Below are 15,227 nucleotides of genomic sequence, written 5' to 3' on the forward strand. Positions count from 1 at the left end.
CTGTAGTGGAAAACCCCCTGCCACCTGTTCATTTACAATGGACTTCTGAAGACCTTTACTAAGACAGAAATGTTATTTTGTCAGTGTGATGCATTAATTTATGCATGCATACCATTATTCATACCCATAAACTGGTGCTTTCTATGAATGTAGATTGATTCTGTACTGAGGTCAAGAATGGATAGGTGATTATGAGAGCTATAGTGGTGGCAACAGAAGGGCCTTGGGTATCAGGGGAAGTCTTATCATAGTTCCTTCTACTCTGCACTTTTTCAGAGACAATGTACTTCAATATCCAAAGCTATCAAAGCTGGCTCATTTGAATCCATTTGCATGGGTCCTTTTATATAGCTCTATCCCAGACCTTTTCATCAATCCTTCAGTCTTATTTTTTTCCAGTTCGCTAGCCAATCAGGCAAGCTTCCCAGGTAGTACTAGTGGTAAAGAATCTGTCTGCCAAAGCAGGAGACAAGAGAGGCAGGTTTGATCCCTGGGTCAGGAAGAACCCCTGGAGGAGGGCAGGGCAACCGACCCCAGGATTCTTGACTGGAGAATCCCACGGACAGAGAAGCCTAGTGGGCTACAGTCCATGGGGTCACAAAGAGTAGGACACGACTGAGGCAACCGAAAGTGCATGCACACCCAAACAAGCAGCCCATTTGTACTGCCCAGAAGTCACTGAATATTCAAACCCCAGGCACCTCTCCTCCATACCAAGCATATGGCCCATTGTAATACGCTACCTGCAGCTCTACACACTGCAAGGACTTCAGGCTCACCCACTGCACAGCCGTTATGCAGTCATAATTTACTTCAGCAAGCACTGATATGTCCTGCTAACACATCTGTGAACTGTGTCTAAACTACACAGCAAAGGAGTGATGGAGGCTTTGCTGGAGCCCAGTACCTGGTAAGACAGCTGGTCATACTGGTAGTGGCTGAGCCAGGTAGTGGAAGCTGGGGGACAGGAGAAGTTAAATCAGTCTGAATGGGTGCACAAATTGAGTTATATACAATTGTGTAGAGTGTTTCACAAAATCATTTGACCATAGAACCAGTCTTATTAACATCTTGAGCATCCAGAATTTTGTTGAACACATTTCACAATGAATTGCTCTAAGCACACTTTTGTTTTATGTTTGAACTACATAGAGGAATCAGTAAATATCTTCCTGATATTGTGAAAGATCTTTATGTTTGTGGGTAGCTCCTAATTATGATAGGAGACATATTCATGAACACGAGGCTTTCATTCAGAACCTTTCTCTGTTTCTTATAAACTATATGATTTTGAGTAAGTTATTTGACCTTCTGAGTTTCAATTTCTCAAGTATGAACAATAATATCTACCTTGAAGAATTTTTGCTATGAACTTTCTAAATGGCAACCCTTATCATCATGATTACTAGGTAATCAATGAACCACTCTATTAGTCAGGATTCAACCAGGTTGTGCTACAATAACAAGTCAATCCCCAAACCCCATGGCTTAACACAACAACTATGGGGCTACTGTCCATAGGGTCGCAAAGAATCAGACACAACTGAGCTTCTGAGTAAGGTGGCTATAGTGGAAGCCCAGTGAATGTTTGTTGAAGGAATAAGGCAATAAACAAAAATAACATTGATGTATGTAGAGCATTGTTTCTATGTGCCAAGAACTGATTTACACACATTTTCCTTGTTAAATGACTAAATAGACACACGAGACATAAGGTTCACTCTAGGTACTGAGATCACTGTACTTTTACAAAATTTTAGAAAAATATTAAATCTTTCCTCCCCCTTCCTTTGCAGCATCAGTTTAGAGAGGATAATTCTAAAGCCCCCAAGTCCTACATTTGGTTGCCTCATTTAAAAACTATTCAAAGGAATTTGACAACGGCATTAGGTGTCTCCATTAGGCTTCATACTTCAGCTAATGTGAGCTCTCTTTCAAGTCCGAATCTAAAAGTCCAGGTGCATCTTAACTCTGAATCCTTTGAAGTTTACCCATCCTTATTTAATGTGATAATGCAATCTATACATTTAGAATCCATTTGAGGGGCAGTAAAGGGAAAATGGCACGCCAAAGGAAAGATGAACTGCTCTCCGGGGTGAAATCTATCTTGCACACGCATTTATCTTAGGCAGACACTGTTGTTTAAACTAAAAATAATCATAGCCAGTTCTGTGACATGAACCTGCTTAGTTACTCCTGCATAAAACCAGGAATGAAAATGAGGGCAAAGGTTGGCAGTGAGTCTGATGATTATTTTATGTCTATGCTCACACTGCTTCAACCTGCCTGGAGGAAAATATGCCTATGTGTTAGATACGTGGATTTCTCAAGTTATAATTAATATACTTGGGCTGTTGTTACCCATAAGAGATTAGAATGTTCAATAATCTCTTGCGTACTCCAACCATGCAGCCAGATTACCACACAATGCTTGGAAAGAACTTTGCCGTGACCATCAGCTCCTAGGCTTTATCCAGAGGACTCCTTAATCATTTTTTTCCCTTGTCCTTCACTACCTTCTAAATGGGTAAACTGGTAAACACATCCATAGTTCTAATAGATATTCATCTACCCACAAAGAACTCAAATCCTGGAAAATGACAAAAGAGAAGCATGCTCATTCAGAAAAATTAAGGGGAGGGGAATTATCATTGAGACGGGGGTGGGGGTGGATAAAAAGAAGCTAAAAAGTAGAAGTCAGATAATGAAAAAAGGAAAAAGGTTAAAGCCTTTTTAAAATTCATCTGCTGGTTCTTAAGAATGCCTCAAGGATTAGAATAGATATTAGTCACATTCACACCAAATATGAGGAAATCAGCCTGAGGATATTCCTTCTTTTTATTCCTCCAGAAACAAGCAATTATTTCTTATCTATTGGGGGAGATCATTGAGAAGGGGCACCCAGGAAAAAACAACAGCAACAACAACAACAAAAATACCAAAACCCTGAGGAAGTAATCTTTCACACTTCAAACAATTCTCATGGCTCTGTTTGTTATCATGAAGCAATCCTGTAAGGCAGTCTTAAAATCTTTTGAATTCTTCCTTACTGAGTTTCCCACTTCAAACAGGAAGCAGTTGAAATTTCTTATAACAAAATGAAAATGATCAAAAACTAAGCAAAATGGATGTCGTTTGTTTAACAGTCGATCTGTTCAGGCTGCAACAGACAAAATGAAGCTAAGAAATCTCAAGCAGTTCCATTTTGTGTGGTAAATAGCTCAAGTGTCTCCCTACACCGTGTTTCACCACTGAGGTTTCAATGTGGAGTCAGGGACACATTGCTTGGCTTCTTTGATGGATTCAGATGCCCCCTTCTGTGTTCCCATGGTTCTGTGTACTTGTCTTTTGTAACACTACCTACCACCGGAATTTAACATTTACTCGTGTGATTGTTTTAGTAATGTTTGTGTTCCCTACTCATTTGGATCACTTGCTGCTGCTGCTGCGTCGCTTCAGTCGTGTCTGACTCTGTGCGACCCCATAGACGGCAGCCCACCAGGCTCCCCCATCCCTGGGATTCTCTAGGCAAGGATCCTGGAATGGGTTGCCATTTCCTTCTCCAATGCATGAAAGTGAAAAGTGAAAGTGAAGTCGTTCAGTGGTGTCCGACTCTTAGCGACCCCATGGACTGCAGCCTACCAGGCTCCTCCATCCATGGGATTGTCCAGGCAAGAGTACTGGAGTGGGGTGCCATTGCCTTCTCCTTGGATCACTTAGGACAGCAGATATGGCCCTTCTTGGCTCGCCATTGTGTCCCCATCTCCTGGTACAGGTCCTGGTACCTGCAGCTGTGCAATGGCTCTGTGCTGGGTGCATGTATTAATGAAGGCAGATTAAACTGTTAATCAGCCCAGGTTAAAGTCCGGGACACTGAGGACCTCTGTCCTCCTCTTCACCTCTTTCATCTGATTTCCACATGCTTATTCCATGAGCTTTTACCTAGAACTCTGTCTTCAGTAATTTTTTCTAATTTATATAAACTTCATTTTAAAAAAAAAACACTTTTATATTTATAGAAAAGTTGAAAATATAATAGAGAGTTTCCTGTTAAATCCTAAACCTAGTTTCCCCCATTAATAATATAGTATAATAATATTTATTACAATTAATGAACCAATAGTGATATTGTTAACTAAAGTCCATTCCTTATTCTGCCAATGCAGGAGACGCCAGAGACTCGGATTTGGTCTCTGGGTCAAAAGATCCCCTAGAGGAGGAAATGGCAACCTACCTAAGTATTCTTGCCTGGGAAATCCTACGGACATAGGAGCCTAGTGGGCTATGGTCCAGGGGTCAAAAATAGTCTGACACGATTGAACGACTGAGTGCACTCATTCCTCATTCAGATTTCCTTCGTTTCTACATAATATGCTCTTTTTCATTTCCAGTTTCAGGGCCCCATCCAGGATACCATGGCACATTTAATTACCGCATTTCCTTAGGCTCTTCTTGGCTGTGACAGTTTCTCAGACTGTGCTTTTTTTTTTTTTTTTTTTTAGTGACCTTGACAGTTTGAGGAATACTGGTCAGGTATTTTGTAGACTAATCTTCTGTTGAGATTGGGCTGATATTTTTCTTGTAATTAGACTGGGGTTATGTATTTGAGGGAGGAAGACCACAGAGAAGTATTATGTTCATCACATCCTGTTGAGTACATTTATCACCATGACAGTCACTGAGGTTGCTGACTCCATCACCTGGCTGAGGCTGTATATGTTTGCTTTCTCCACTGTGTGCAGCTATACTTCAGTGATTTGGGAGCTATGCTCCATATTCTGGGCTTCCCTTGTAGCTCAGTTGGTAAGGAATCGGCCTGCAATGCAGGAGACTATGGTTTGATTCCTAGGTCGGGAAGATCCCCTGAAAAGGAAACGGCAAAGCACTCCAGTATTCTTGCCAGGAGAATCCCATGGACAGAGGAGCCTGGCAGGCTACAGTCCATGGGGTCACAAGAGTCAGGCACGACTTTGCTCCATATTCTAGAAAGTGAAATACCTAATATTATTTGGAATTCTTTGGCATGGGGAACTTGCCTATTCTTCATTTATTTATTTTTAATTACTTTATATCAATGTGGCTCATGGATATTTATTTCAAATCTTAGGTAATAACCCAATACTACTTTATTTATTTTGTCGCTCAAATTGTTCCAGCTCTGCCCACTGAGAGCTCATTCAGTTTGTTCCTATGTCTCTTTGACACACCCTCATCATTGTGAGGCTCTTGTTTGTTTTTGGTTTTTTAGCACTTACTTTCTGGCACTCCAGACTCATCTTGTATAGTTCCTGTCCTATTCTTGGACTCAGTCATTTCAGCTATTTCTTCAAGGAATTTTTGTTCCTTTTGCTGGGGAGTGGTCTGAAAACCCAAGGGCTGCCTACTAGGTGTGCTCATTTTGGTTCTAGGCTATCTCTGCTGAGACAGCAAGGACATATATGTGTGTCTTGATTTACAGATACATGTATATCTATACATATTTTTATATGGAACCATTACTATCTATGTTAAGCTAAACATGATTTCACACTGATGTCTCAAATTCTGATACATTGCAACACGGATCACTCTAGCCTCCACCCTGTGTATATCTGTAAACTTCCACTCCAGCAGTGATAAGCTTGGCTTCCACCATCCACCATCCATTAACTTAATTGTTCAATTCCAGTCCACACGTATAGCAATATCAGAATTATTAACTGATACCCTTGTGGCATATGGCCTTATCAGCTAGAATACAGTGCTTATCTACAACTTCTTTTGCCTTTAGTTTTATATTCTATTCATTCCCAAAGCGCTTTTCTCCTGTCCTTACCAGTAAGGTTGTTTTAAACATTTGCAACACAGATTACATTGTGACAGTCAGCTTTGTATCCCATGACTACTAGACCTTCTAAAATGATTTTTAAAATAATTTACAAAAATTAAGGCTCACTCTTTGTGCTGTAAAATTCACTTGATAAATGTATAAGGTCTTGTATCCATAATTGCAGTATCATAAATACAGAATAGCTTCATCACCCTAAAAAATTTCCCATGCTTCACTTATTTAACCATTCCTCCTCTTTTCCCTAGGAAATGGTAACTCACTCCAGTATTCTTGCATGGGAAACCCCAAGGATAGAGGAGCCTGGTGGGGGGTCACAAAGAGTCAAACATGACTTAGCCACTGAGCATGCATATACACACCTCTTTCCCCTGAATTCCCTGCAATCACTGATGTTTTTGTTACCATTACTAGATTTTTTTCCTTTTCCAGATGCCATGTAATTAGAATCATATAGTGTATAGTTTTCTTAAACTGGCTTCTTTCACTTGGTTATATGAAGTTTACATCCATCTGTGTACTTTTGTGGATTGACAGCTCATTTCTTTTTATTGCTGGGCAATATTTCATTCTCTAGATGTGCCACAATTTGCTTATCCATTCACTTATTTTATGAAAGACATTCTGGTTGCTTCCAAATTTTGGCCATTATGAATACAGTTGATATAAATATTCACTTTCAGATTTTCATACAAACATAATTTTCAAATCACTTGAGTAAATACGTAGGAGTGTAACTGCTGGATAGTATCTCCAATAACTCAATAACTACCAACTAAATCTCACTGTAGTGTTAGTGTTAGTCACTCAGTCGTGTCCAACTCTGAGCGACCCCAAAGACTGTAGCCCCAGGCTCCTCTGTCCATGGGATTTTCCAGGTAAGAATTGGAGTGGGTTGTCATTTCCTTCTCCAGGGAGCTTCCTGACCCAGGGATCAAGCCCAGGTCTCCTCCATTGCAGGCAGATTCTTTACAATCTGAGCCACCAGGGAAGCCAAAAATCTCACTGAGGGGTTAACTAAAAAAATATGTTTAAACCAAGACTTAATGAATATTGATTATGTTCTAAGCTTTTCACCAAGGTACTTTTATATCTTGTATTTATTCATTCATTCCACCAATATGTATTAATATTGAATATCTAGTAAGTATGGCCGGACTCTTCTAGGCTCTGGAGATACAGCCATGAACAACAGCCATGACGATCCTTCCTGTAAGGAGCTTTTATTCTAGTTAGGGGAAACATATCATAAACAAATAAATGTGTAAAATGGCAAGTAAACTGAGTGTTTATAAAAAGTATGGCAGGGTAAGGTAGACTAAGGGCTATATTCTGTGATGGGTGGATTATAAAAGATTTCATAGACAAGGCTGACATTTGTCCAGATACTTAACTGAAGTGAGAAGATAGGTAAGGAATAATTACAAGTATGTGCCAAGGCCCTGCGGAGAAGGCGATGGCACCCCACTCCAGTACTCTTGCCTGGAAAATCCCGTGGATGGAGGAGCCTGGTAGGCTGCAGTCCGTGGGGTCGCTAAGAGTCGGACACCACTGAGCGACTTCACTTTCACTCTTCACTTTCATGCATTGGAGAAGGCAGTGGCAACCCACTCCAGTGTTCTTGCCTGGAGAATCCCAGGGATGGGGGAGCCTGGTGGGCTGCCATCTACGGGGTCGCACAGAGTCGGACACAACTGAAGCAACTTGCAGCAGCAGCAGCAGCAGCAGCCAAGGCCCTGAGACTGCACCAAACCTAGTGTGTTCACATTTTCGAAAGATTAAGGAGGCCAGTGTGGATAAAGCCAATGAGAGAAGAGGGGAATGTGAAATGCTGAGGTGATAGAGAAAGAAGTTAGGAGGACAGATTCTGTAGGGTCCTTAGACCATGGTGAGCACCTTGCATTTAATTCTGAGTAAGATTTGAAGCCACTGGAAGGTTTGAGCTGAGGAGAGAGCTGATCAGCCAAACACTAGCAATGACTCCCCTTTTTTTTTTCACTCAGATAAAAGCCAAGGACTCATCCACAAAGTTGTGCTGGAGCAGCTCACCAGAAAATGTCAAGTGCTGTAGGATTCCAGCAACATCACTGCACAGGACTGGTCAGATAAATTTCATCTGAGGGAGGAAAGGGCATCTGATCCCTGTGAGTGAAGTCACAATGCCACTGCAGGCACCTAAAATATTTATTTATTTATTTAGGCTGCATCGGAGCCTTACTTGCAGCGTGCAGGATCTTTCTTTGAGGCTTTCAGACTCTCTAGCTGTGGCGCACGGGCTCCTAAGTTGTGGTTCCGGGGCTTAACTGCTCTGTGTCACGTGGGATCTTAGTTCCCTGACGAGGGATCAAACCAGCATCCCTGCTACGTGTGCTCTTAACCACTGGACCGCCAGGGTAGTCCCCTACAAAACCATTTTAGAATATCTTTTGTTCTTCAGTGTGCCATCATGTGTGTGTTCTCACTCATATTCTGTGTGTTAAGCAAGGAAGGCAAAATCTTATGTTAAATTCAAGGCAATGGAGGCATAATAATTTTTAAAATGTTAGCTAGCAGCTATGAATGAACACTTACTATATGCCAAGCATTTTCTAGCCATATGTATGTGTATATTTTAAACTATTTAGTCTTCCTCCAAAACTCTATGAGTTGTGACATTTTGTAGATGAGGAAACTGAGGAACAGAGAGATGGTGAATCCTGCTCAGTGTCACATAGCTGAAAAGTGATAGGGCCAGAATTCATCTGGTCTGTCTGGCACCTTAATTGGCTCAAGGTCACATAGAGTGTAGACGAAAGACTTGGTTCTCAGTTTTCTGTCCAGAACAGCAATTGTAACTTGGTTCACTCACACTCATTCCAGACACTTCTCTTAGGACACCCCTCTTGCATCTCTGTTTATGTTTTTCAGGTGATGGAACTTTACTCCTGATTCCAGAAATGAGTATATATGACTCAGTTTTGGCCAGCTTTCCTGGTCAGAATGACTGATAAAGGAATGGGCATGTGTCTCCAAGTTGCCAAAAACAAACAAACAAAAAAAATCACTTTGAAGACTTTTCTTTTGGGGAAGAGAGGATTTTTATTTTCACTCTGCAACTATTTGCAAGGAAATGCTGGCAATCATATCAGAGGAGGGGGAGATTCCACTGCGATGTACCTGAGTCAGGAGGAATGAAGAGTCATTGAACTTGGTGGGATCCCTGGATCCACCTGTGCCTGCTCCTGAACTTTTCCATCATTTGAGTCAATAAATTTTCCTTTTTCATAATCCAGTAAAATTTAGATTTTACTCATTTTTGACAGTGGATTCTGATGAATATAAACAAATTGCTGAGTCGGTAGTAATAATGTAGACATAGATAAAGGCTTTAGTTTTCAAACATTGAGGTCTGACCCCCTAACTCTACTGGCACATGTGGTTTAGGGAACACTGGAGAGAGAGAGGCCTTAACTTGGAATTCGACTACTCAGATCCAAATTCCAACTCTAGCTTCTAGTGCTTGAGTAGTCTGTGAGCAGGCCACCCACTCCCTGAGCTTTGTTCTGTCCCATAGCAAAATGGGAATTATGCAAAATACCTTGAGTGTCATAAATAAATGAGATGACATACATGAGAGTATCTATTAGACTTCCTGGCATATCTTAGGAGCTTGATAAACATTAGCTGTCTGTCAGTGGCACTGTTCTAAGAACAATTTAGACTTGTGAGTTTTCTGAATTGTAAGACTAAGTTTCAGCCTCCACCAATTGTGCAAACACTGGACCAAACATTGTACCAGGAGGTTAATATAATGTGAGCATAAGATGTCTATTTTATATATGAGGGGAAAAGGCTCAGACAGGCAAAGAAGCTCAAGAAAAGACAAATAGTTTGTCAGAAACTTAACTGAAGGACATTTTGTAAGTGACAGAGTCAGGATTTGAATCAGTCTCTGGTGATGCTTTGCTGACAAAGGTCCGTGGAGTCAAAGCTATGATTTTCCCAGTAGTCATGTATGCATGTGAGAGTTGGACCATAAAGAAAGCTGAGTGCCGAAGAATTGATGCTTTCCAATTGTGGTGCTTGAGAAGACTCTTGAGAGTTCCTTGGACAGAAAGGAGATCAAACTAGTTAGTCACTCTTAAAGGAAATCAACCCTGAATACTCACTAAAAGGACTGATGCTGAAGCTCCAATGCTCTGGCTACCTGATGTGAAGAGCTGACTCATTGGAAAAGATCCTGATGCTGGGAAAGATTAAAGGCAGGCGGAGAAGGGGAGGACAGAGAATGCGATGGTTGGATGGCATCACCGACTCAATGGATATGATTTTGAGCAAATTCCGGGAAATGGTGGGGGACAGGGAAGGCTGGCGTGCTGGAGTTCATGGGGTCACAAAGAGTTGGGCATGACTGAAAAACTGTGATGACTGAACATATACTTTTTCTTCTGCACTGAGATTTCCTCCAGATAAACTGGCTCATAGTCATCACAAATCAAGATATTAGGCTAAAGATATCTCCTGACTAAAGCATGTATCCAAGGGGACTTCCTTGATTGTTCTAGTGGTTAAAATTCCGAGCTTCCATGCAGGGAGCTTGGGTTCAACCCCTGGTCAGGAAACTAAGATCCACGACACCACATGGCACAACCAAAAGTGAAACAAAACAAAACAAAAAAACAGAAAAACCCCAAACAAATAAAGTGGCCAAATGTACCTCGATTCAACTGAAAATCAGAAAATGTTGGGAGGGCACTTTTTTTTTTTTTTTTTTACTTTGGAGAAGATGCTAGAAAATCTGTACCCTTAAAGTCCAACCATTAACTCAGTAAAAGTGAAGAAAATGTTTCCCTGAACACAGTTCTCAATTTTCTTCCAAAAGAAATGGGGGGAAAAAAAAATCCACATTTCTTCATCAAACTCTCTCTTCTCATTCCCAATCAATCTTAATGTTTAAAAGCATCCTCTGAATAATCAAAATGGGCATTGTGGAAGAGGCATTATGATACAAAGGGACAATTGGTTTATATTTGCCATGATTCTCAGGCCTCAAAAGCTTGATGCTTAAATGAGGGAAATGGTAATATGCAGCTAAAGAGTTCATTCATTGCTATTTGTTCATCAATAATAGATAATTTCACTTAGGAAGGCTAAGTGACCCATGCCTTATTTGCCCAGTGTGGTTTTGTAGTCTAAAACACACCCAGAAGACAACTGCATTCTTCCCTCCCTGCAGACATCCTCTCGAACCAGAGTCTTGTTTTTGCTGCTATGCTGTGTAACTGGAACTGCAATTTAATGCAATTTCTCGTCCATTTCACTGATTGCAACTATTTAGTACATTCTCAAAGAAAGATGATTACAACTGGCTGGTTCTTAATGCTTAATTTATTTACATGCATGCCTGCTACAGAGTTATTTCATTCATCTCCCAAACGATGGCATAAAATCATTGAAAAATGATGGGCAATAAACATGGCTATTCTGCCACAGTCCTCAGTGGCAAATAACACCCACCGTCGCTCCTAACATTGGTTGACCTGAGTTCCATTGCTCTTAAAATCCAGCCATAATGAATGCAGCACAGACATAAAATTCCTTTATTGCTACTTTGTTCTGACAACACTTGCACAATAACAGATTTTCTTAGTTAAAATAAACTCGTACCAAATTGGCGTTTTTTTTGTGTTGGTAACTGAAGCAAACCACATTCCTCTTTTTTTTTTTTCCTTTCTCTTTCTTTTCTTTTTGAAAGACTGTCATATTAGCTGGAAGAAAGAGTGAATTTGGGGAACCATGACTGCATTCTAATTGTCTCTTCTGTTGTTGCCTGGGCTGGGCTATTCACATTAAGCTGAACAAATGCCACATTTGCATTTCTGATAAGCGCTAGCATTTTTCTCATTTCTTTGGCAATTCTCACTTCAGTTGAGAACACCTGAAAAGTCATCTAAATTAGTCTACCAGGATAGCTCATCATCTCATCAAAATTGGGAGGAGGAAAAAAATTAGGATTTTCCTCCAAATTGCAAAAAGTCTTGAATCAGCAGAAAGGATTTTGCCCTCTTTATTAGAGGATTAGAATAAGAATGAGACAATAAAGTGAAAACAGGCAGAATGGGTATTTTCTTCTTTTTTTTTTCTTTTCTCTCTAACAAAATGGCAGAGGCAAGTTGATGCCAGCAGTTGGAATTAGCTCACATGCCTGGTAATAGAATGCATCACTGAGTACACTCCTCCTGCTACTTCTTATCTAAACAGCAAACAACAGCCTCCCATTCCTCCATTTAAAAAAATGCTGCCTCTCTTCTTTCAGCCAAAAAAAAAAAAAAATCCATACTCATGCTGCCTCTTTCAAATCACTTTATTATGTTATTTTAAATAAAGATCAGAAACTTCCTATCAAGGAGGTTGCTGAAGGACTGTCATGAAAGTACTGTTTGTACCGCAATTGTTGGAACTTCTGATGATGTTTGGTTCCCTAAAGATGGCAGAGAGGAAAAATCTAAAAGCAGCCGAGCAGTCCATCCCCAATCCCATGACCTCCTTCCAGAATATAATCATCACTGTTAGGTATTCAAACTTGGTTCTGATAAAAATTAAAATGACTTTCAAAAGTTAAACAGCAAACAGAGAAGCAAGAAGGAGTCCTAATTTCATGAGAATTGCCCATTTCATTTATTTTCCTTTTTTTTTTTTTAATTCAGTTTTCAAAGGCTTCAGATTCAGTGTGAGACAGCAGCTCTGGGTTCACTGAAATGTAGGGGCACATCTGACTTTCCATCCTCAATTAGTCTGAAAGAAGAGCAGGATTTCCTTTATCATAACTATGAATGTCTCAGTTACTCAAAGAAACATACAAAAAACCTGCCCACAATTTTGTCTACAAGTCTGATCACAGTAAGGGCATGGTTGTCTTTGAAACAAGATGAGATGATAAGATTGTAGCTATTCAGTCTAAGACGAAATTCTTCAAATGAGAAAGCGGAAAGAAAATAAAAGAGAAAAAAGTCTGGATAGTTCAGATTCCTTTATAGAGGGAAAGATAATTCTGATGGAGAGCATAGGGAAGAACAAAGAACTGGGAAGTTGATTATTAAATCCATGCTTTAAATCCCCTCTGTCTCACTAGCTTGGCATATCCATACCATCTGTCCTTAACCTTCTATTCCTCTTTTGTCAGGGTAAGGAATGCTCCAAAATGACCCTTCTCACTTGGCAGGGGAAGTGTCCAGTCCCCACACAAGCCTGGACACCAGTGTGACAGCCTACTGACAAACGTGCACATTACTTAGAGGGAGGCTATAGATCAGAATTCCCTGGTGTTTGGGGTTGAACATAGGCTCCCCAAAAGATAGGTGCTTGTTCTCATCCCCAGAATCTGTGAACGTGACCTTATTTGGAAAAAAAGATCCTTGCAGATTTAATTAAGTTGAAGTCTTGCAAGGAGATCATGTTGGATTCTCCAAGGGGTCCCTAAATCCAATGATGAGAGTACTTTTAAGAGGTACACAGAGGGGAACTGACACACAGAGGAGAAGGGAGAAGGTGATAAGAAGAGGGAGGCAGAGATTGGAGGTATGTGGCCCAGTCAAGATGCCAAGGAATGTGGACAGGCACCCCCTAGAGCTTCCAATAATTTAATTTCAGACTTCAGGGCTCAGAATTCTGAAAGAATAAATTTCTGTTGCTCTAAACCACCCGATTTACAATAATTTGTTACGGCAGCCCAAGGGGACTAATAAACCTGAGGAGACTGTAAAGATTCTCATGCCAGAGTGCACCCCGGAACAATTAAAGAAGAATCTCCACAGGTAGGATCTAAGCATCAGTAACTTTTAAAGCTCTCCTAGGTGATGCCACTGTTCATGAAGGCTGAGAGCCACTGACTTTGGGCACAGGCTATAATACCTGCGTGCATGTGTGCTAAATCGCTTCAGTCAAGTCTGACTCTTCGAGACTCTATGGGTTATATCCCACCAGGCTCCTCTGTCCATTCCTACAGGATTTTACCTGTAGGAATACTGGAGTGGGTTGCCATGCCCTCCTTCAGGGGCTCTATGTTGGCACCACCATGGCAGAGGTGAGTCATTCTGACAAAGACCATTTGGCAGGCAAATCCTGAAAAAAAATATTGACCATCTTTCACTTTACAGGCGAAGTGTCTTGTGTCCTATTCTAGAGTCAAGCAAAAGAGATCACAGTACTGAAGAAGATGCCAGAGGGTTGAAGTTTTCAGTGAGTGGAAGAGTGGTGTGGGGAGAAACTCAAGGCAGGTGTTAGGGCTCAGAATCTGCAGAGCCTATAAGACAGAATGCGAGGTTTGACTTTTGTGCAAAAATGCCATGGTGACCCACTGAGGTGCTCTAAGGAGGGCAGGCACCTGGTTAGAATTGCATCTTGAAAAAAAAAAGAACTGACAGTGGTGTGGGCCATTCAGTCATTGAAGTCAAGAGCTAGGCTTTGATGGAGAAGGCAATGGCAACCCACTCCAGTACTCTTGTCTGGAAAATCCCAAAGACAGAGGAGCCCGGTAGGCTGCAGTCCATGGGGTCTCGAAGAGTCGGACATGACTGAGTGACTTAACTTTCACTTTTCACTTTCATGCATTGGAGAAGGAAATGGCAACCCACTCCAGTGTTCTTGCCTGGAGATTCCCAGGGATGGGGGAGCCTGGTGGGCTGCTGTCTTTGGGGTCGCACTGAGTCAGACACAACTGAAGTGACTTAGCAGCAGCAGCAGCAGCAGCAGCAGCAGCAGCAGGCTTTGAGCTCAGACCTCACAGCAGGCAGACCCCTGCGGATGAAGTATACCGCCAGCAAACTGCTTCCTAGGAAGACAGCCTGGTCAAGCGACATAAGCCTGAAGTCTCATTGGAAACTGAGTCCTTTCTCTCCAGTCTGACCTCCAGACCTCGCTTGAAGGAACTGTGGAGTGTGTTAGGGCCTCACTGTAAGAAAAACAGAGACCTGAGAGCCACAGAGAGGTAGGTAGAGACTGGAAGGTGTGGTTTGTATTTGTTCTCAGCAGCAGGGCTCATTTCCTTCCAGGGTGAAGCAGGATGGAAGTTCTGGTTCAGAACGGAATGAGGAGAGGTGGAGAGAAAGCAACAGAGGTGGTTACGGTGGTATCCTGAAGTTTCTTCTGGGCGTATGCCTTTCCTGTTCTAATTGCTTGTTTTGGATGCAGTTCAGAAAGTCAGTGAAACTCTTCAGCAATCTTCTTTTTTAAAAATATTTCAATGTTATTGGAGTATAGTTGATTTATAATATTGTGTTATTCTTAGGTGTACAGCAAAGTGATTCAGGTATACATAGACATTTAATCATTCTTTTTTAGATTCTTTTCTCATGTAGGTTATCACAGAATATTGGAGAAAATTCCCTGTGCTATCGAGTAGGTCCCCATCGGTCGTCTCTCT

This window comes from Oryx dammah, unplaced genomic scaffold, assembly GCF_014754425.2.
Source record: "Oryx dammah isolate SB20612 unplaced genomic scaffold, SCBI_Odam_1.1 HiC_scaffold_29, whole genome shotgun sequence".
Lineage (NCBI taxonomy): Eukaryota > Metazoa > Chordata > Mammalia > Artiodactyla > Bovidae > Oryx > Oryx dammah.